Source organism: Moschus berezovskii, chromosome 21, assembly GCF_049115385.1.
Source record: "Moschus berezovskii isolate FMDL1 chromosome 21, NW_MosBer_1.0, whole genome shotgun sequence".
Lineage (NCBI taxonomy): Eukaryota > Metazoa > Chordata > Mammalia > Artiodactyla > Moschidae > Moschus > Moschus berezovskii.
In genome coordinates, this window is record NC_142480.1 from 64,131,948 (window position 1) to 64,154,134 (window position 22,187).

At 38.8% G+C, this 22,187-nt stretch overlaps 1 pseudogene; it reads right to left on the reverse strand.

The window, feature by feature from the left end:
- Window positions 1–193: 193 nt before the first annotated feature.
- Window positions 194–10,655, reverse strand: LOC129550740 (small ribosomal subunit protein uS3 pseudogene; annotated as a pseudogene).
- Between the last annotated feature and the right edge of the window lie 11,532 nt (window positions 10,656–22,187).

Below are 22,187 nucleotides of genomic sequence, written 5' to 3' on the forward strand. Positions count from 1 at the left end.
AAGAGGCTTTTGAGTTCCTCTTCACGCTCTGCCATAAGGGTGGTGTCATCTGCATATATGAGGTTATTGATATTTCTCCCAGCAATCTTGATTCCAGCTTGTGCTTCTTCCAGCCCAGCATTCCTCATGATGTACTCTGCACAGAAGTTGAATAAGCAGGGTGACAATATACAGCCTTGACGTACTCCTTTTCCTATTTGGAACCAGTCTGTTGTTCCATGTACAGTTCTAACTGTTGCTTCCTGACCTGCTCCTTAGGGCCAGTCTTACCAATTGGGTCCCAAGGCAGCATGCTCTTCCCCCTGATGCCCAGCACACCCTGTCTGAGCAGCACAGGGCGCAAGGCGGCTTAACATAGTAGTTAAAAGGGCCCCACTGTGGCTCATGGGGCCATCCATATGGACTTGGCCATGAGTGGATTTAGCCTTCTGTCCTCAGAGCTTCCTGGACACTACCGCCTTGCAGCCTTTGGCCCCACTCTCCAGGAGGAACTGCAGCGTACCACAGCAGTCCCTCTACACAGGAAGGCGGAGGACCCACCAGTCTGTAACACAGAGACTCTGCCTGGGCGATGGCACACAGACCTGTGGCTGCTTTTCAGCATAAAGCTCTACACTGCCGTCAGGGAAGCCAAATCTTTTCTGAACCACAGCAGTCAATTCCCGGGATCCACCGGCCTTCTCACCAAGAACGTTCTGTGCCCGGGTGGCCAAGATCATGATTTCTGTCCTGGCTGGTGTAACAGGGACCACACCTCAGCCAGCTCCTCAGTGAAAAACTCGTTCAGGTCAGCTTAGAAGATGCCATCAGCGACGGACTCCCTCTTCTTAGCCCCAGTTGGAGCTATTATTGATAAATCTACTGTGCACACTTATATATACATTTTTGTGTAAGTTGAAGCTTCCGTTTCTCAGGGATAAATGCTCAAGTGCAGTTCATGATTCATATGGTAGTTACCTCTTTAGTTTGCTTCTTGTTTTTTAATTGCTAAACTGTTTTCCAGAGTGGCTGGTTATTTTACATTCCTACAAGGAATAAATGAGTGATGAAGTCTCTCTGCCTCTTCACCAGCATTTGGTGTTATCAATATTTTTTATTTTAATTATTTTGGAAGGTGTGTAGTACTATATCATTGTGGTTTGAATTTGTAAATTCAAATGACTACTGATATTGAACATATTTTCCTACGCTTATTTGCCATCTATATATCCTCATGAATAGAAATATCTGTTCATAACTTTTCCCCGTTTTCTTTTTTCTTAATTTTTATTTAATAAATGGTACAAAGCACAATGCCAAAAACATTAACAGTTAAAATTTCACCAAATGAAAAAAATACTATAGAATACACAGTTGTAAAAAGCTACATTAAGTTATTTTACAACTGCCTCAAGCAGCAAAAAGAAAAAAAACTCAATGCCATAACTAAGTTATCCCTCTCCCAAAATAATGCCATTTATGTTATAAATCGTGAGCATCCCCATTTTCTAGTTCAATTGTTTTTTTGATTTTGAATTTTGAGAGTTCTTTGTATATTCTGCATACAAGTCCCTTGGCAAATATATGATTTGCAAATACTTTTTCTTAGTCTGTAGATATGCTTGCCTTTTCATCCTCTTAACAAAGTCTTTTATAGAGCAAATATTTTAATTTTGATGAGGTATAATTTATCTCATAATATTTGAATATTTTTTTCTTATGGATCATATTTTGGTGTCGAGTGTAAGAATTCTTTGTCTAGCATAGGAACCTCAAGATTTTCTCCCATTTTTTTTTCTCAGTTTTTATTTTACACTTATAAGTCTGTGATTCATATAGACATGATATTTGGGTTGAGGCTCATTTAATGCCTAGTTTCTCTAACACAGTTTCTTGAAAATGTTATCCTTCCTTGTTTGAATGGCTTTTCACCTTTGGACATATTTGTATAGATGAATTTCTGGGATCTCTCTTTGGTTCCCTTAATCTATATGTCTATCCCTTGCAGGTCTTCCCTGGTGGCTCAAATGGTGAGGAATCCACCTGCAATGCAAAGACCCAGGTTCAATCCCTGGGTCATGAAGATCGTCTGGAGAAGGGAATGAGAGAGCTAATTCTTAGGTGGGTGGATAAGGAGTCTGGGGCTCTTGAGGAAGAGTAAAGGACAAACTTTTTTTTCTACTCTCCTTCATTTTAGTCATGTAAGATTTTTTCCCTTAAACTCTGAGTTGTTATGGCAACAATCTATTTCTTCTAAGACTAACTTTCTTTAAGCCCAGAGCTAATGATTACACAATAAAACAATTTATCTTACTCAGGGGTATGTTTTTCCTTAAACCCTGTACTAACAGTTATATAACAACAATGTATCTTGCTTGAGGACATGTTTCTCCTTCTTAAGAACCTTCTGACTAATCCTGTTATCTTAAGATGCATGTTGTGGGAGTGTATCTGGTAAGACCTTTCTATTGTTAGTAACCATCTGAAAAAGTATATAAAAGACCTTGATAAGACAGGCCAGTGGGGCGCTCTCTGCCCCTTCTGAGGTCTGTGTCAGACACTCTCTCTGTCCCTTTTTCACTGTGATAAAACTTGCCACATGAAACTCTAAGTGCCTGAAGCCTTGTCTCTGGTCCCGAAGCTAATTTCTCTTCTTCAAAGGTCGCGAATCCGACACCGCTCACCGTAAGCTATCAGGAATGGCTCCCCACTCCAGTATTCTTGCCTGGATAATTCCAAGGACTGAAGAGCTTGGTGGGGTCTATGAGGTCACAAGCAGTCAGACATGACTGAGCTACTGAGCACACACACACACAGAGACATCCCTCTACCAATACCACTCTGTCCTGATTACTGTAAAGCTATATAGTAAGCTTTAGTATCAAAGTTTTTCCTCCCACTTTATTCTTTTCAAGGTTGTTTTACCTACTCTACTGCCATACCTTCCCATATAGATTTTAAAAAAAGCTTGTTGATGTCCACAAAAACAAAATTAAGGGGTGGTTTGATAGAAACTTTATTAAAACTAGAGATCAATTTGCAGAGAATCAACATCTTTACTAAGTTGAGTCTTCCAATCCATGAACATAGGACTTTTCTTCTATTTTTTAAGTCTTTCTCTATTTCTTTCCTTGGAATTTTGCAAATTTCAGTATACAGACCCTGAATGTGTTACACTTATGGCTAAGTTTTTCATTTTATTGGAAAATTAGAAATGACATCATTCTTTAAATTTGTTTCTATGTTTTCATTTTTAATAAGTAGAATTTCAGTTAATTCTTTATATGAAGATTTTATGTCTTGTGACCTGATGAATTCATATGTGGTGAAATTTTGTGAGGATTTTGTAGATTCATTAGTATTTTTTACATAAATAATGTTATCAGAAAATAAGGAGTTTTCTTCTTCCTTTTCAACCTGTGAGCCTTTTGTTTCTTTTTACGGTCTTACTACAGCAGTTAGGACTTACAGTGCCATGTTGCCAGGTGGTCAGAATAACGGTGCTAAGAGGAGACACCCTTGCCTCGATGACAGTCTTGGGGGGAAAGCATTGTCTCTCCTTTAACTATGATGTTAGTTGTAGGTCACTTTGCAGGTGTTCTTCATTAAGTTGAAGAATTTCCCTCTATTACTAGATTGATGAGAGTTTTCATAATGTGTTTGTTAGTTTTTGTCCAATGCTCTTCCTGCATTGATTGATAAATCATATATTTTTTTTCTTAACTTGTTCATATGGTAGCTTAAGGTAATTTTTCACACATTGATCTAGTCTCACACAGCAGGAATAATCACATTTGGTAATGGTATATCATTTTTAAAAAATACAATGCTGGGTTCAATTTGTTAGCATTCTGTTGAGGAATTTTGCAACAAAGTCATGGGAGATTTTGATAGATGATTGTATTTTCTTGTATTGTATTTGTGGTACTTTTTGAGGCAATACTGGTTTCAGAAATGTTTTCACCTTCTTATCTTGCTGGAAGAGACTGTGTAAACTTGGTGTTAACTTTTAAACATATTTGGTAATTCTTACAAGGTAAGCTGTGTGGGATAGCATATTTCCTTTTGGGAGGCTTTCTAATTAGAAACTCTATTTCTCTTATAGGTACAGTACTACTCAAGTTATCTACTTTACATTTGCTAAGTAGTAGTAGGTTACAGCATTCAAGGAATTGGTTCATTTCTTCTGAGTCATTGAATTTATGAAATTCAGTTACCATATTCTCTTACTGACTTTTTAGAAAAGTCAAGGTCTATAATTGTAGTACATATGTCATTCCTGATATTGATTATTGTATATTATCTTGAGTCTTTCAATTTTATTGACTCTTTTCAAAGAATCAGCTCATTTCATTGTCTTTTCTTATTGTTTTTGCTTTCATTTTTATTCATTTCTACTTTCATTTTATTATTTGCTTCTTGACAAGCATTTTAAAGCAGTTCTCAATTTTAAAAATGCCTCAAGGAACAGTTACAAACATGCTTGAAACAAACTGAAATGTGGAAAAGTTTCAGCAAAATAATAAAGATATAAATGAAAACCAAATAGAAATCTTAGAATTAAAAAATACAATAACCAAAATTTAAAAACTCAGTGGAGTTTTACATTGTTTCTCTCAACAACAAAATGGAGATGACAGAGGAAAGAATTCATGATCTGGAACTTAATGCAGTAAAAACTGTCCAGTCTAAACAACAAAGAGAAAATAGAGTGAATAAAACTAAAACCAAAACCATGACCAAACCAAAACCTCAGGGACCTGTGGGAGTCTAATGAAAGTGCTGACATTTGTGTCATTTGAGTCCCAGGTGAAAAGGAGAGAAAGAGGGGGCTGAAAAAGCATTCAAATAAATAATGACTGAAAATGTCTCAGATTCAGTACAAGACATAAACACACAGAGTTTAAAAGCTAAGCAAACACAATACAGGATAAATCCTAAGAAATTCATCATCAACACATGTCTTAATCAAACTTAAAAACTAAAAGGAAAAATTCTTGTAGCAGCAAGACACAATAATACCTATCAATAAGGTATAAATAGTTCTATGCACCGCAGATTTCTCACCAGAAACCATGAAGGCCAGAAGGAAATGACACAACAGTTTCCAGGTGCTGAAAGGAAACAGCTATAATTTGATAGCTATTTAGGTATATATTTATTCTGTAATCCTATATTCAGTGAACCTGTCCTTCAGAAATGCAGGGAAATGAAAATATTATTAGGTAAAGGAAAAGAAATATTATAAGCACCTACCCTAAACAATGTTCAAAGAGAGTCCTTGAAACAGGAAAACACAATAAAAGAAGAAATCTTAGAACTTCAAGACAGAAGAGAATACAACAAAAAGGGTATGGGTGAAAGCAAAGATGTAGCCTTCTTTGTTCAACTTTTTTAAATTAGGTTTGAGGATTGGAGCAAAAATTATAACATTATCTGATGTGATTCTCAAAGTATATACAGGAAATATTTTAACAGTTATAAATGGAGGATGGTAAAGAGACAGAGGGAACTGAGATTCTTGCACTTCCTTTGAACTTGTAAAAATGCCAAAACCAGTGATCAGTTATGTATGTAAAATGCAATACTCAGAGCAATCAATAAAAATAATAAGGGAAAGAATAAAGGAAAAAAGGAGAAAGAAAAGAACCTTCCAAATTTTTCTTTATCAGCTCTACACAATATTTATACAAAGAACATTTAGAACAAAAATAGGAAACTGTAGAAAAATACTTTAATAAAATTCATTATAAAATATTCAACAGTATATTAGCAAAAAAATATTTTCAGTAAATATTAAAATAGTACATCATGACCAAGAGTTGGTTCCTGAATGCCAGGCTAGTCTGGTGGTGGTGGCTTAGTCACTAAGTCATGTCCGACTCTTGCGACCCCATGGACTGTAGCCCGCCAGGCTTCTCTGTCCATGGGATTTTCCAGACAAGAATACTGGAGTGGGTTGCCATTTCCTCCTCCAAGGGATTGAACCCGGCTCTCCTGCATTGCAGGCAGATAGACAGTAGTAAGAAACTAATATGAGATCACATTAACAGAGTAAAGAGCAACTACTAGATCAGCACCCCAAGAAATGTAATTCAATATCCACATCCATTCCTGATTTTTAGGAAGAGCTGAAAACCCATTAGGAACAGAAGTGGACCATCAGTCAACACAACTAACATAAAAAATCAGTAAATTTTCTAAATATTATACTTGTGTGTGTGTATATATATACACACACATATATATATGCCTTTATATACAAAGGAAGTAAAGATCATATTTTTAATAATAATAATAAAAGATACATTCAGTTCAGTTCAGTTCAGTCGCTCAGTCGTGTCCGATTCTTCACGACCCCATGAATCACAGCACACCAGGCCTCCCTGTCCATAACCAGCTCCCGGAGTTCACTCAAACTCATGTCCATCGATTCGGTGATGCCATCCAGCCATCTCATTCTCTATCGTCCCTGTCTCCTCCCGCCCCCAATCCCTCCTAGCATCAGACTCTTTTCCAGTGAGTCAACTCTTTGCATGAGGTGGCCAAAGTATTGCAGTTTCAGCTTTAGCATCAGTCCTTCCAATGAACACCCAGGATTGATCTCCTTTAGAATGGACTGGTTGGATCTCCTTGCAGTCCAAGGGACTCTCAAGAGTCTTCTCCAGCACCACAGTTCAAAAGCATCAATTCTTTGGCGATCCGCTTTCTTCACAGTCCAACTCTCATATCCATACATGACCACGGGAAAAACCATAGCCTTGACTAGATGGACCTTTGTTGGCAAAGTAATGTCTCTGCTTTTTAATATGCTATCTAGGTTGGTTGTAACTTTCCTTCCAAGGAGTAAGCGTCTTTTAATTTCCTGGCTGCAGTCAGCAACTACAGTGATTTTGGAGCCCCCCAAATAAAGTCTGACACTGTTTCCACTGTTTCCCCATCTATTTCCCATGAAGTGATGGGGCCAGATGCCATGATCTTAGTTTTCTGAATGTTGAACTTCAAGCCAACCTTTTCACTCTCCTCTTTCACTTTCATCAAGAGGTTTTTGAGTTCCTCTTCACTTTCTGCCATAAGGGTGGTGTCATCTGCATATCTGAGGTTATTGATATTTCTCCCGGCAATCTTGATTCCAGATTGTGCTTCTTCCAGCCCAGCATTCCTCATGATGTACTCTGCATAGAAGTTAAATAAGCAGGGTGACAATGTACAACTTTGACGTACTCCTTTTCCTATTTGGAACCAGTCTGTTGTTCCGTGTCCAGTTCTAACTGTTGCTTCCTGACCTGCATACAGGTTTCTCAAGAGGCAGGTCAGGTGGTCTGGGATTCCCATCTCTTTCAGAATGTTCCACAGTTTATTGTGATCCACACAGTCAAAGGCTTTGGCATAGTCAATGAAGCAGAAATAGATGTTTTTCTGGAACTCTTTTGCTTTCTCCATGATCCAGTGGATGTTGGCAATTTGATCTCTGGTGCCTCTTCCTTTTCTAAAACCTGCTTGAACATCTGGAAGTTCACGGTTTACATATTGCTGAAGCCTTGCTTGGAGAATTTTGAGCCTGACTTTACTAGCGTGTGAGATGAGTGCAACTGTGCGGTAGTTTGAGCATTCTTTGGCATTCCCTTTCTTTGGGATTGGAATGAAGACTGACCTTTTCCAGTCCTGTGGCCACTGCTGAGTTTTCCAAATCTGCTGGCATATTGAGTGCAGCACTTTCACAGCATCATCTTTCAGGATTTGAAATAGCTCAATTGGAATTCCATCACCTCCACTAGCTTGGTTCGTAGTGATGCTCTCTAAGGGCCACTTGACTCCACATTCCAAGATGTCTGGCTCCAGGTGAGTGATCACACCATCGTGATTATCTTCGCCGTGAAGATCTTTTTTGCAAAGTTCTTCTGTGTATTCTTGCCACCTCTTCTTAATATCTTCTGCTTCTGTTAAGTCCATACCATTTCTGTCCTTTATCGAGCCCATCTTTGCATGAAATGTTCCCTTGGTATCTCTAATTTTCTTGAAAAGATCTCTTGTTTTTCCTGTTCTGTTGTTTTCCTCTATTTCTTTGCATTGATCACTGAGGAAGGCTTTCTTATCTCTCCTTGCTATTCTTTGGAACTCTGCATTCGGATGCTTAGATCTTTCCTTTTCTCCTTTGCTTTTCGCTTCTCTTCTTTTCACAGCTATTTGTAAGGCCTCCTCAGACAGCCATTTTGCTTTTTTGCATTTCTTTTCCATGGGGATGGTCTTGGTCCCTGTCTTCTGTACAATATCAGAAACCTCCGTCCAGAGTTCACCGGGCACTCTATCTATCAGATCTAGACCCTTAAATCTATTTCTTACTTCCACTGTATAATCATAAGGGATTTGATTTAGGTCATATCTGAATGGACTAGCGGTTTTCCCTACTTTCTTCAATTTCAGTCTGAATTTGGCAATAAGGAGTTCATGATCTGAGCCACAGTCAGCTCTTGGTCTTGTTTTTGCTAACCTTTTAGAGCTTCTCCATCTTTGGCTGCAAAGAATATAATCAATCTGATTTTGGTGTTGACCATCTGGTGATGTCCATGTGTAGAGTCTTCTCTTGTGTTGTTGGAAGAGGGTGTTTGCCATGACCAGTGTGTTCTCTTGGCAAAACTCTATTAGCCTTTGCCCTACTTCATTTCATGTTCCAAGGCCAAATTTGCCTGTTACTCCAGGTGTTTCTTGACTTCCTACTTTTGCATTCCAGTACCCTATAATGAAAAGGACACCTTTTTTGGGTGTTAGTTCTAAAAGGTCTTGTAGGTCTTCATAGAACTGTTCAACTTCGGCTTCTTCAGCATTACTGGTTGGGGCATAGACTTGGATTACTGTAATATTGCATGGTTTGCCTTGGAAAAGAACAGAAATCATTCTGTCGTTTTTAAGATTGCATCCAAGTACTGCATTTCGGACTCTTTTGTTGATCATAATGGCTACTATATTTCTTCTAAGGGATTCCTGCCCACAGTAGTAGATATAATGGTCACCTGAGTTAAATTCACCCATTCCAGTCCATTTTAGTTCACTGATTCCTAGAATGTCGACGTTCACTCTTGCCATCTCCTGTTTGACCACTTCCAATTTGCCTTGATTCATGGACCTAACATTCCAGGTTCCTATGCAATATTGCTCTTTACAGCATCGGACCTTGCTTCTAGCATCAGTCACATCCACAACTGGGTATTTGTTTCACTTTGGCTCCATCCCTTCATTCTTTCTGGAGTTATTTCTCCACTGATCTCCAGTAGCATACTGGGCACCTACCGACCTGGGGAATTCCTCATTCAGTATCCTATCATTCTGCCTTTTGATACTGTTCATGGGGTTCTCAAGGCAAGTATACTGAAGTGGTTTGCCATTCCCTTCTCTAGTGGACCACATTCTGTCAGACCTCTCCACCATGACCCGTCCGTCTTGGGTGGCCCCACACTGCATGGCTTAGTTTCATTGAGTTAGACAGGGCTGTGGTCCATATGATCAGATCAAATAGTTTTTTGTGATTATGATTTCAGTGTGTCTGCCCTCAAATGCCCCCTCGCAATACCTACCTTACCGGAGCCAGCGTCCCTTGCTTCCGCATTCATTTCAGTTCAGTTCATTTCAGTCGCTCCGTCGTGTCTGACTCTTTGTGACCCCATGAATCACAGCACGCCAGGCCTCCCTGTCCATCACCGACTCCCAGAGTTCACTCAAACTCATGTCCATCGAGTCGGTGATGCACAAAATAAACGCTAGCTGGGACAGAGAATCAATGAATCCATGGAAGCTGTAAAAAGAAGTATGATTGATTTTTTATGTATTTATGTATATGTTAATGTATTTTTTATGTATTTATTCCTGAATTTTGTTTAGGGAAAAGTTTCTAAGCAGGAAGCAGATGCCAGAGACTATTAAGGAAAAGAAGGATGTATTTTACTACTGGAAAAATTAAATATCATGAATGAACTCCCCCAAATCACCACATATAAAATCATATGACCAAGGCAAACAGAAAATTCTATGTGACAAATGATAGAAGTCAATTTCCTGTCTTCTGTTTTTGGCTTTGTAACTTTGCAAGTCTACTAATAGTTTTTAGCAACCGTTTTCATTTGGGGGTTTGATTATTGGCTTGATTGCTCTCTTCTCTTTTGACTCTTCTTTTTATCTTTTTTTTCCTTTTTCTTCCTTTTCTCCCTTTCCTTCTCTGTGTAAGTGTGTGATTCTCTTCAAGTGGTCTTGTGCTGTTAAGAGTTATTTCACCATTATTCTAAGGGTTCTGTCTTCTATACTGTGTGGCCTGTGGAATCTTGATGCTATAGGCAGGGGTTGGGTCTGAACCCCAGGGGTGGGAGAGTCAACTCCAGGACTTTGGACCACTAAGAGAACTCCCGACCCCATAGGACATAGGAGCCCTCCCAAATGCCTCCATCTCAACACTAAGACCAAGCCCCACCCAAAAGCCAGCGAGGTCCAGGGCTGGATGCCCCATACCAATCCTTAGCAAAACAGGAGCACAGCCCTGAACATTAGCTGCCCAAAGCCACACCAAACCCATAGGCACCCTGAAACACGCTACTGGACACAGCACTGCCCTTCAGAGAGACAAGATCTAACTCCATCCACCAGAACACAGGCACAAGTCCCCCAACCAGGAAACCTTCACAAGGCATTGGTCCAACCTCAGCCAAAGGAGGCAGACTCCACAATTAAGAGGAACTACAACTTTCCCGCCTGCAGAAAGGAGACCCCAAACACAGAAAATTAAAGAAAATGAAAAGACAGAGAAGTCAATTTCTTTACAATGGCCTCATAGAAACCTAAGGAAAATGAACCACTAGAAAAATGAGTAAGCAAGTAAAAGAAACAAAAATGTTCCATCCCATTCACATTAAAGAGACATAAGTCTAAACAACAGTAAGGCATTAAAACTCTCAGACGAGAAAAGGTCAAAAGTTGATGATTCCCATTTCAGAGAAATGGCTACTCTCAAACACTGTCAGTAGAACTTAAATTTGTTCACCTTTTTGGAAGTCAATTTGTATCTATTAACATGAAAACTGTGTGTGACTTGACCCAGGAATCTCACTAGTTGAAACTTACCCCATGGGAATTATGAACAATTAGAAGAGTTGACATACTGAGTGCTTACTATGTGAAGATGGGCTGAAAAATGCTTTATATGGATCTTCTCATTTAATCCTCAAAATGACATAATGAAGAAGGCTCTTTGCACATTTTACAGAGAGGTAAACTGAAAGTGAAAAGATCAAGAGATGAGTGCCAGGTTACATAGTAAATAATAGAGTGGGGATTTTTAAACCTGAATTAGATACGTCCTCCCAAGGATATTCATGGAAGTATTTATAAGAGCTAAAAACTAGAAACCATTCAAGTGACCAACAATATAAGACTGGTTAAACACTTGATAAATTTCTAAGGCTTACTGGCAACTGTTACAGAAACGAAGGAGATCTACATGTGCTGATAAGGAAAGATCCCTACAATGCACTGGTAAGCAAAAAGCAAGGAACAGATCAGTGTGTGGACTTAGAGTGCAGATTCTGGTGTTTCAAGAGTATATTTTATAATGCTGCCGACTGCCTATATGGAGCCTTAGTGCAAATTACTTAAAGGTGCCCCCTCTGGGTGTTCACAGTCTCTCAAGACCCAACTCAATAGAAAACATCCCCAGAGAGTTTAAAAAACTGCATAAAAAATATGACTCTTTGAACCCATCACCCTAAAACCTTTCCCTGCTGCCTTTGACAGAACTAAACTGTTACACATGTTCCTTAGCTGATCCTAATTGAGTCTTGGCATAGAAGGACCCATAAAACAAACTTCAAATTCTCAGAAATAATCTGACTTTACCCTTCCTTCACTGCTCAATGCCACTCCCCTCTCGGTGCTCTGTCTTACTGCCATGGACAATCAGCTTGCTTTGTCTCAAAAATAGGCTGCATTGGGGATGTTTGGGGAGTTGGCACAGCAAAAAATATTCAGGCCAAATACTCATGTTTCTGCATGGAATCATAATGAATGTTAAGAGTGCTTCCTTTTTGCAGAGAGCTTTTCACTTTTCTTTTAATATTAATACATATTTACATTATTACTGCCTTATTTGAATGCTCTAATTATGTACATGTATTACTCATTGCATGCATGCGTGCTAAGTTGCCTCAGTCATGTCTGACTCTTTGCAACCTTATGGACTGTAGCTTGCTAAGCTCCTCTGCACATGGGATTCTCCAGGCATGAATACTGAAGTGGGTTGCCATGCCCTTCTCCAGTGGATCTTCCCGACCCAGGGATTGAACCCCCGTCTCTTAAGTCTTCTGCATTGGCAGGCAGGTTCTTTACCACTAGTACCACCTGGGAAGCAATTATTTTAGATGTTAATGGGGATTACATGGTAGTAAGACTATGAGCTTTTATGTATATCTTAAGTACTTTTAGTATTAAAATTTATATTAAAAAAGAAGAGACTGTCGTCTCTAAACATCAGCTGTCTTAGAAAGGTAAAGACTTAAAAGTAGCTAGTTTCTGCTTTTTCATTTTTAACAACTTTCAAAACATTGTAATGTATATACAGATCATCATACTAATCTTAAGTGTATGGTTTGCTGATAGATCAAACTGAGTGCATGCATGGAAGCACCACCCGCGTCAAGAAGCAGAATATTACCAGCACCCGAACTCCCTTCAGGCCTCATCCAGGCACCAGCCCTGTCTTCTCCCCAGAGGTAACCTCTGCTCTTGAGTTTTACCATCATAGATTGGTTTTATCTGTTTTTGAACAGTTATAAAAATGGAAACATAAAGTGTCTATTTTCCATTAGAGTTTTTTGCTAAACGTAAAGATTGTAAGAGGAAGCTATACTGTTGCAAGTACCAGTTGGTTCATTTTCCTTGCAACACAGCATCGCTTAGTATAAATAGACCAGTTTACTCTTGATGGACATTTTGGAAGTGCCCCTTTGAGCTACTATTAACATTGCTCATGTGAACATTAACATGTGTTCTTTTGGTGCTCTTGTGTGTGTCCTTCTGATATGTACCTAGCAGTGAAATTGCTCAGTTATATGTGCATATGTTCAATTTTAGGAAATTATGACAAACGGTTTTTCAAAGTGGTTATAACTGTTTACACTTCTCCAACAGTGTGTGAGTTTCCATTGTTCCATGAGATTGCCATCTGGTACTATGAGTCTTTCTAATAATGAGATTGAGCAACTTCTCATACATTTATGGGTATTCAGATACTGCATTTTGTAAAGTGTTTGTTGAGTGCCTTACTCATTTTTTTATCTAGTTGTCAGTATTTGGGGATTTGAATAGGACTTCTTCACATATATTGGATATGAGCCCATTGTCAGTTTTAAAACTCTATGGCTTGCCTTTTCACTCTCTTAATGCTGTCATGAGAAACAGAAGCTCTTTGTTATCATTTAACCTGCTTCATTAAGATGCTCCTTTACAGATATTGTCTTCAATTCAATTCAATTCAATTCAATTCATTCGCTCAGTCATGTTTGACTCTTTGTGACCACATGAACTGCAGCATGCCAGGCCTCCCTGTCCATCACCAACTCCAGGAGTCCACCCAAACCCATGTCCATCGAGTCGGTGATGCCATCCAACCATCTCATCCTCTGTCGTCCCCTTCTCCTCCTGCCCTCAATCTTTCCCAGCATCAGGGTCTTTTTAAATGAGTCAGCACTTCACATTAGGTGGCCAAAGTATTGGAGTCTCAGCTTCAACATCAGTCCTTCCAATGAACGACCAGGACTGATCTCCTTTAGGATGGACTGGTTGGATCTCCTTGCAGTCCAAGGGACTCTCAAGAGTCTTCTCCAGCACCACAGTTCAAAAGCATCAGTTCTTTGGTGATCAGCTTTCTTTATGGTCCAACTCTCACATCCATACATGACCACGGGAAAAACCATAGCCTTGACTAGACGGACCTTTTTTGGCAAAGTAATGTCTCTGCTTTTTAATATATTATGTAGGTTGGTCATAACTTTCCTTCCAAGGAGTAAGCATCTTTTAATTTCCTGGCTGCAGTCACCATCTGCAGTGATTTTGGAGCCCAGAAAAATAAAATCAGCCACTGTTTCCACTGTTTCCCCATTTATTTCCCATGAAGTGATGGGGCCAGATGCCATGATCTTAGTTTTCTGAGTGTTGAACTTTAAGCCAACCTTTTCACTCTCCTCTTTCACTTTCATCAAGAGGCTTTTGAGTTCCTCTTCACTTTCTGCCATAAGGGTGGTGTCATCTGCATATCTGAGGTTATTGATATTTCTCCCAGCAATCTTGATTCCAGCTTGTGCTTCTTCCAGCCCAGCATTCCTCATGATGTACTCTGCATAGAAGTTAAATAAGCAGGGTGACAATATACAACCTTGACACACTCCTTTTCCTATTTGGAACCAGTCTGTTGTTCCATGTCCAGTTCTGACTGTTGCTTCCTGACCTGCATACAGGTTTCTCAAGAGGCAGGTCAGGTGGTCTGGGATTCCCATCTCTTTCAGAATTTTCCACAGTTTATTGTGATCCACACAGTCAAAGGCTTTGGCATAGTCAATGAAGCACAAATAGATGTTTTTCTGGAACTCTTTTGCTTTTTCGGTGATCCAGAGAATGTTGGCAATTTGATCTCTGGTTCCTCTGCCTTTTCTAAAAACAGTTTGAACATCTAGAAGTTCATGGTTCATGTATTGCTGAAGCCTGGCTTGGAGAATTTTAAGCATCACTTTACTAGCATGCAAGATGAGTGCAACTGTGCGGTAGTTTGAGCATTCTTTGGCATTGCCTTTCTTTGGGATTCGAATAAAAACTGACCTTTTCCAGTCCTGTGGCCACTGCTGAGTTTTCCAAATTTGCTGGCATATTGAGTGAAGCACTTTCACAGCATCATCTTTCAGGATTTGAAATAGTTCCACTGGAATTCCATCACCTCCACTAACTTTGTTTGTAGTGATGCTTCCTAAGGCCCACCTGACTTCACACTCCAGGATGTCTGGCTCTAGGTGAGTGATTTTCTGGGTCATGAAGATCTTTTTTGTACAGTTCTTCTGTGTATTCTTGCCACCTCTTCTTAATATCTTCTGCTTCTGTTAGGTCCCTACCATTTCTGTTTTTTATTGAGCCCATCTTTGCATGAAATGTTCCCTTGGTATCTCTAATTTTCTTGAAGGGATCTCAAGTCTTTCCCATTCTATTGTTTTCCTCTATTTCTTTGCATTGATCGCTGAGGAAGGCTTTCTTATCTCTCCTTGCTATTCTTTGGAACTCTGCATTCAGATGGCAATATCTTTCCTTTTCTCCTTTGCTTTTCACTTCCCTTCTTTTCACAGCTATTTGTAAGGCCTCCTCAGACAGCCATTTCGCTTTTTTACAGTTCTTTTTCTTGGGGATGGTTTTGATTCCTGTCTCCTGTACAATGTCATGAACCTCCATTCATAGTTCATCAGGTGCTCTATCGGATCTAGTCCCTTAAATCTATTTCTCACTTCGACTCTATAGTCATACGGGATTTGATTTAGGTCATACCTGAATGGTCTAGTGGTTTTCCCTACTTTCTTCAATTTAAGTCTGAATTTGGCAATAAGAAATTCATGATCAGAGCCACAGTCAGCTCCCAGTCTTGTTTTTGCTGACTGTATACCGCTTCTCCATTGTTGGCTGCAAAGAATATAATCAATCTGATTTCTGTGTTGAACATCTGGTGATGTCCATGTGTAGAGTCTTCTCTTGTGTTGTTGGAAGAGGGTGTTTGCTATGACCAGTGTGCTCTCTTGGCAAAACTCTATTAGCCTTTGCCCTGCTTCATTTCATGTTCCAAGGCCAAATTTGCCTGTTACTTCATGTGTTTCTTGACTTCCTACTTTTGCATTCCAGTCCCCTGTAATGAAATGGACATATTTTTTGGGTGTTAGTTCTAGAAGGTCTTGTAAGTCTTCATAGAACTGTTCAACTTCAGCTTCTTCAGCACTACTGGTTGGGGCACAGACTTAGATTACCGTGATATTGAATGGTTTTCCTTGGAAACGAACAGAGATCATTCTGTCGTTTTTGAGATTGCATCCAGGTACTGCATTTCAGACTCTTTTGTTGACTATGATGGCTACTCCATTTCTTCTAAGGAATTCCTGCCCACAGTAGTAGATATAATGGTCAACTGAGTTAAATTCACCCATTCCAGTCCATCTTACTTTGCTGATTCCTAGAATGTTTATGTTCACTCTTGTCATCTCCTGTTTGACCACTTCCAATTTGCCTTGATTCTTGGACCTAACATCCAGGTTCTTATGCAATATTGCTCTTTACAGAATCGAACCTTGCTTCTATCACCAGTCCCATCCACAACTGGGTGTTGTTTTTGCTTTGACTCCATCCCTTCATTCTTTCTGGAATTATTTCTCCACTGATCTCCGGTAGCATATTGGGCACCTACTGACCTGGGGAGTTCATCTTTCAGTGTCCTATCTTTTTGCCTTTTCATGCTGTTCATGGGCAAGAATACTGAAGTGGTTTGCCATTCCCTTCTCCAGTGGACCACATCTGTCAGACCTCTCCATCATGACCCGTCTGTCTTGGGTGGCCCTACATGGCATGGCTTAGTTTCTAACTGAGCTAGACACAACTGTGGTCCATGTTATCAGATTGGCTAATTGTCTGTGATTGTGGTTTCAGTCTGTCTGCCCTCTGATACCCTCTCTCAGTGCCAGCCTAATCTTTTGCATTTTTGTTTAAATTTATACACAACACATTGTGGGGGTTGTTTGCATTTATGTTTGCAATAACAATTTTATTTTTTTCCTTTTGAGCCTTGTAATTTTTATTTATTAAATATTGTATTGACTGAAATGAAAAATGTAATGTTGAATATATTCAGAATGATAGGACTCCTTGAAGATAATGGACATTTTTGTCTCTGATAATAATCTCAGGGGGTAAATCTCAATATCTCCCTATTACAGGATTATATGATTGATACTGGTTTTACACTTTTTGGAGATGCTGTTTATCAGATAAAGGAAATCTTTCCTACTTTTCTGTGAGTTTTTTTTTAATGACTGGGGTGAATTTTATATAAGGCTTTTGAAAATTTGGCTTTTTCCTTTATTCTTTTAAAATTGTTAACAACATTGATTTTCAAATAGTAAATCAGCCACATATTCCTGAAATAAACCAAGCTTGTTCGTCATGTACTATCAGTTACTTTTGTTTAGAAAATTTGCAGCTATGATTCTGAATGACTTAGCTTATATTTGTTGGGTCTTTTTCTCCTAATATCTTGTCAGACTTTAGTATCAAGATTATGCTAGCCTTGCAAAACAAATGTGGAAGCATTCCTTCCTTTTTTCTCTGGAAAAGTTTCTGTAATACTTGTGCTGACTCTTTCTTAAATATTGGAAGAATTCACTGGAAAAGCCATCTGGGACTAAAGATTTGGGGGTGTATATTTTTAAAATTCAGATTTGTTTTGTATAGAAGACTATTTGGATACCTATTTATTCTTGTGCTCATTTTGACAAATTAAAGTTTTTTAATTTGACAAATTAAACTTTTGACATAAAGTTCTTCATGATGTTAGTTGCTCAGTCATGTCCAACTCTTTGTGACCCCATGGACTGTAGCCCACCAGGCTTCTCTGTCCATGGAAATCTCCAGGCAATAATACTGGAGTGGATTATCATTTCCTTCTCCAGGGGATCTTCCCAACCCAGGGATCAAACCCGGGTCTCCTACATTACAGGCAGATTCTTTACCACCTGAGCCAACAGGGAAATTCGTTGACATAAAGTTGTTCATGATATTCTCTTATTATTTGTTCAATATCTGCTTAATCTACAATGACAGATCCTTTTGATTCCTAATATTGTGTCTTTCTTAACCAGTCTTGCTAGAATTTCATAAATTTCTTTCTTGTAAAGAAACAACTTTCGCTTTTATTGTATTCTCTATCATGTGTTTGTTTCCTATTTTACTAATTTCTCTTCTTACTGTTTTTGAGACATTCAATCCTTAATTTTCATCAGTCTTCTTTATTTATAAAAGCTTTTAATATTATAAAATTTCCTCTAAATTTGTCACTAGTTGAATCCCATATTTTATTATTATGCATTTTATTAAATATTTAAACATTAAAATGTTTTATTTCCATTGTGATTTCTTCTTTGCTACATTTAGTACACTGCTTAACTTAAAAATATGTGACTTTTTCCTAGTGATTTCACTGTGATCAGTGATTATAGATGTACAATCTTTGAAATGTTTTGGGATTTGTTTTAAGGGCTATCACGTGGTCAGCCTGGGTAATGTTCATGTGCTTTGAAGAGAATAACTGTCTGCATTTGTTGGGTACAGTGCTCTCTGCATAAGCAACTGGGTCAATTTTGTTCATTTAATTGTTCACATCTTCTAAATTCTTGTTGCTTTTTGGTCAGCTGGTTTTATCACATACTGAAAGGTGTGTTAAAACCACCCAAACATGATTATGACTTTGTTATGCCTTTTAATGTAAACTTTATATATTTTAAAGGCGTATTATTCAGTGTCTACAGATTTAATTTTTAAATATTTTCCTGGTGAACTGATCCCTCCACTGTTATGAAACATTCCTCTTAATACCTGCTAGTTCTCTTTGCCTTTGTCTGATATTAGAATAGCTATGTCAAGTTTGGGGGGATAGAGTTTCTCCCTCCTTTTACTTTCAAAATTTCTTTTTGCTTATATTAATAGCATATCTCTTATAAGCAGTATATAGTTGGGATTTTAAAAAATCTAATCTGGTACTCTGTTTTTACATTGGATGTATTTATTTATTTATTTTAATTGGAGGCTAATTACTTTACAGTATTGTAGTGGTTTTTGCCACACATTGACATGAATCAGCCACGGGTGTACATGTATTCCCCATCCTGAGCCCCCCTCCCACCACCCTCCCCATCCCATCCCTCAGGGTCATCCCAGTGCACCAGCTCTGAGCACCCTGTCTCATGCATTGAACCTGGACTGGTGATCTATTTCACATATAATATACATGTTTCAATGCTATTCTTTCAAATCATCCCACCCATACTTTCTCCCACAGAGTCCAAAAGTCTGTTCTTTACATCTGTGTCTCTTTTGCTATCTTGCATATAGGGTCATCTTTCTAAATTCCATATATATGCATTAATATACTATATTGGTGTTTTTTTTCTGAACTTACTTCACTCTGTATAATAGGCTCCAGTTTCATCCACCTCATTAGAACTGATTCAAATGCATTCTTTTTAATAACTGAGTAATTTTCCATTGTGTATATATATATCACAGCTTTCTTATCCATTCGTCTGCCGATGGACATCTAGGTTGCTTCCATGACCTGGCTATTGTAAACAGAGCCTCAATGAACATTGGGGTACACATGTCTCTTTCAATTCTGGTTTCCTCAGTGTGTATGCCCAGGAGTGGGATTGCTGGGTCGTACGGCAGTTCTATTTCTAGTTTTTTAAGGAATCTCCACACTGTTCTCCATAGTGGCTATACTAGTTTGCATTCCCACCAACAGTGTAAGAGGGTTCCTTTCTCTCCGCACCCTCTCCAGCATTTGTTGTTTGTAGACTTTGATAGCAGCCATTCTGACTGGCGTGAGATGGTACCTCATTGTGGTTTTAATTTGCATTTCTCTGATAATGAGGGATGTTGAGCATCTTTTCATGTGTTTGTTAGCCATCTGTATGTCTTCTTTGGAGAAATGTCTGTTTAGTTCTTAGGCTCATTTTTTGATTGGGTAATTTATTTTTCTGGAATTGAGCTGCATGAGCTGCTTGTATATTTTTGAGATTAATTCTTTGTCAGTTGCTTCATTTGCTATTATTCTCTCCCAATCTGAAGGCTGTGTTTTCACCTTGATTATAGTTTCCTTCGTTGTGCAAAAGCTTTAAATTTTAATTAAGTCCCATTTGTTTATTTTTGCTTTTATTTCCATTACTCTGGGAGGTGGGTCAAAGAGAATCCTGCTATGCTATACATCAGAGAGTGTTTTGCCTATGTTTTCCTCTAGGAGTTTTATAGTTTCTGGTCTCACATTTAGATCTTTAATCCATTTTGAGTTTATTTTTGTGTATGGTGTTAGAAAGTGTTCTAGTTTCATTCTTTTACAAGTGGTTGACCAGTTTTCCCAGCACCACTTGTTAAAGAGATTGCCTTTTCTCCATTGTATATCCTTGCCTCCTTTGTCAAAGATAAGGTGTCCATAGGTGTGTGGATTTATATCTGGGCTTTCTATTTTGTTCCGTTGATCTATATTTCTGTCTTTGTGCCAGTACTGTACTGTCTTGATGACTGTAGCTTTGTGGTATAGTCTGAAATCAGGCAGGTTGATTCCTCCAGTTCCATTCTTCCTTCTCAAGACCGCTTTGGCTATTCTAGGTTTTCTGTATTTCCATAAAAATTGTGAAACTATTTGTTCTAGTCCTCTGAAAAATACCGTTGGTAGCTTGATAGGGATTGCATTGAATCTATAGATTGCTTTCGGTAGTATACTCATTTTCACTATATTGATTCTTCTGATCCATGAACATGGTATATTTCTCCATCTGTTTGTGTCCTCTTTGATTTCTTTCACCAGTGTTTTGTAGTTTTCTATGTATAGGTCTTTTGTTTCTTTAGGTAGATTTATTCATAAGTATTTTATTCTTTTCATTGCAGTGGTGAATGAAATTGTTTCCTTAATTTCTCTGTTTTCTCATTGTTAGTGTATAGGAATGCAGGGGATTTCTGTGTGTTAATTTTACATCTTGCAACTTTACTATACTGATTGATTAGCTCTAGTAATTTTCTGGTGGTGTCTTTAGTGTTTTCTATGTAGGCAATCATGTCATCTGCAAACAGTGAGAGTTTTACTTCTCCTTTTCCAATCTGGATTCCTTTTCTTTTTCTCCTCTGATTGCTGTGGCTAAAACTTCCAAAACTATGTTGAATAGTAGTGGTGAGTGGGCACCCTTTCTTGTTCCTGACTTTAGGGGAAATGCTTTCAAGTTTTCACCATTGAGGATAATGTTTGCTGTGGTTTATCATACATATATGGCTTTTATTATGTTGAAGTATGTTCCTTCTATGCCTGCTTTCTGGAGGGTTTTTTTTTTTTATAAATGGATGTTGAATTTTGTCAAAGGTTTTCTCTGCATCTATTGAGGTAATTATATGGATGTAATTACTCATAAATTTGGATTTGGTATTTGGGCTTCCCTGGTCACTCTGTGGAAAGGATTCCGCCTGCCAATGCAGGAGATGTGGGTTTGATCTCTCGGTAGGAAAGATCCCCTGGAGTAGGAAATGGAAACCCACTCCAGTGTTCTTGCCTGGGAAATCCCATGGACAGTGGAGTATGGCAGTCCATGAAGTTGCAAAAGAGTTGGATGCAATTTAGTGACTAAACAAACAACAGCACTGCCACTGTACTAACCAGTGTATCACTCTTGTAGTGATTTCTATTTGTCTTGACTGTTCTCAGGTTTCCTTTTCTCCTTTATATTTTATTTGGATTTATTTTGGAGTAAATATTCTGTGTCATTGTCTATTCTCATTTATTAGCATATGAAACTGCTAGTAAGACACAACAGCATGCATGCAAAGTCCACATAGGAATAAAACTAGGTGGGGGTCACACAGAATCCCGATTGCTCTTCAGAAGTACCCAGGCTTGGTTAAAATGCAGTTTTCTTCTCATCCCAGAAATATGAAATAAAATGTGGAGCAGGCAAGGTGTGTTTTTAAGCTCAACAGGTAATTCTGATGGACAGCCAGTTGAACCATCAATAGACCCTATTTCCTCCTCCACCTTTGAAGGGTAGGTACAGAAAAGGGGGCTGAGAAAACACCTTTAGGGCCACGCTCTTCAGCATTTCCTCAGGGCTGCACATCACAGGGCTCAGGCTAGTCTCCAGCCTATAAGTTGCTGTGTGTCTGCGCTGTGCACAGCTGAGAGGCTTGCCCTTGTCAGGCCTGGTCTGCGTGTCTCCTTGTTTGGTGTCTGTATCCCAAGGCCAGTGGCCCTCAGGTCCTAACTTGGCTCTGGTCTCCTCACTGTTCCTTCTGATTCCTTGCAGGGTGTTTCTAGAATACTGGCACTCAATAAGACCAGAAATAATCTCTAGGAAGCCAAGCTGAATCTACTCAATCACCACACACACACAGGACTCTGT